Source organism: Salvelinus sp. IW2-2015, unplaced genomic scaffold, assembly GCF_002910315.2.
Source record: "Salvelinus sp. IW2-2015 unplaced genomic scaffold, ASM291031v2 Un_scaffold15821, whole genome shotgun sequence".
NCBI lineage: Eukaryota > Metazoa > Chordata > Actinopteri > Salmoniformes > Salmonidae > Salvelinus > Salvelinus sp. IW2-2015.
Window position 1 is genome coordinate 1 of NW_019957075.1, and position 1,072 is coordinate 1,072.

At 40.3% G+C, this 1,072-nt stretch overlaps 1 long non-coding RNA gene across 1 annotated transcript; it reads right to left on the reverse strand.

The window, feature by feature from the left end:
* Positions 1-1,049, reverse strand: LOC112080328 (uncharacterized). The gene is made up of 4 exons (XR_002896166.2): positions 984-1,049; positions 815-881; positions 516-556; positions 1-371 (listed from the first exon to the last, which is right to left on the reverse strand). It is a non-coding gene; the product is annotated as an uncharacterized lncRNA (long non-coding RNA).
* Positions 1,050-1,072: the final 23 nt, after the last annotated feature.

Here is a 1,072-nt window from a genome sequence, read left to right on the forward strand (position 1 = left end):
GGATAATTGAGTGACTGTCAGTGACTGACATAACAAGAYAAAAACTGCTGATGCAGAACCACATTTCGAAACTGCACGTTGTGTATTCTACTATCCTACGTTTTTTTCTGGAGGGGCCTCTAGTGGCTGCTTACTGTATGTCGCTTATAAATAGAAACGGCACTGCAGTAGATGTATTAGATACTTATTTACAGTAACATGATGTGTGATAAATAAAGGATATCCTGAAAGAAAGAGTATTTCTGTGAGACATACAGAGAGCCAGTGGTGTAGTTTCAGTGTGTCTGCAGAAGACTGTACAACCCATCCGGCTGGGCTGAGGTTGCTGGTCTGGATTGAGGGATTGAGCTGTATACGTGGTACGTATCAGACTAGAGAAAAGAAACATACAGTTTAACTTCAGTCCTTTAATTCTACAGTACTGTAAATGTAATGTATTCTAAAAGGAAGTAACATCAATCTGAAACTGAGAGCCGTTCACAATCATCAAACACAGTGGGTGATTCTGAACTTACATTGTCGTTTTCAGATGACTTTCCATTTTCTTCAAAAGGACCTGTACAGTAGTGAGTGAGTGAGTGTGTGCCAATTTGCTGTACTTAATGTCCCTTCACACTTCTCCTCCTGACTCAAACCATCCTGTAGAAGTACAGCTCTATTCTCATGCTCTAACACATTATCTTATGTATAACTTATATACATACATGATTACTGATATGACTACGTCAGACCAACATACACGCCTAAACAACTTTGAGTCCTATAAAAAGCTCTACATGATATGAATCTATTGTATAGAGTTAAATAGACAAACCTGGTGGTACAGATGTGGATGGTACAGAAGTGATCAGGCTGTAGACCCCTGCATTCTCTGAATCAGCCTGGAGGAAAGAGTGAGACAAAGGTCCTTATTTTCCCTCAGACTGTCTGTCCGAAAACCAGTATGTATCTATATCCAAGGTAATTCATTTTGCTGTACTTACATCTTCATTTGCAGATTGCTTCACAGGACCTGCACCTCACAGAGAGAGACGAAGACACAAGTAAGAGGTTGTTTTTTCTGGGGGGGGGG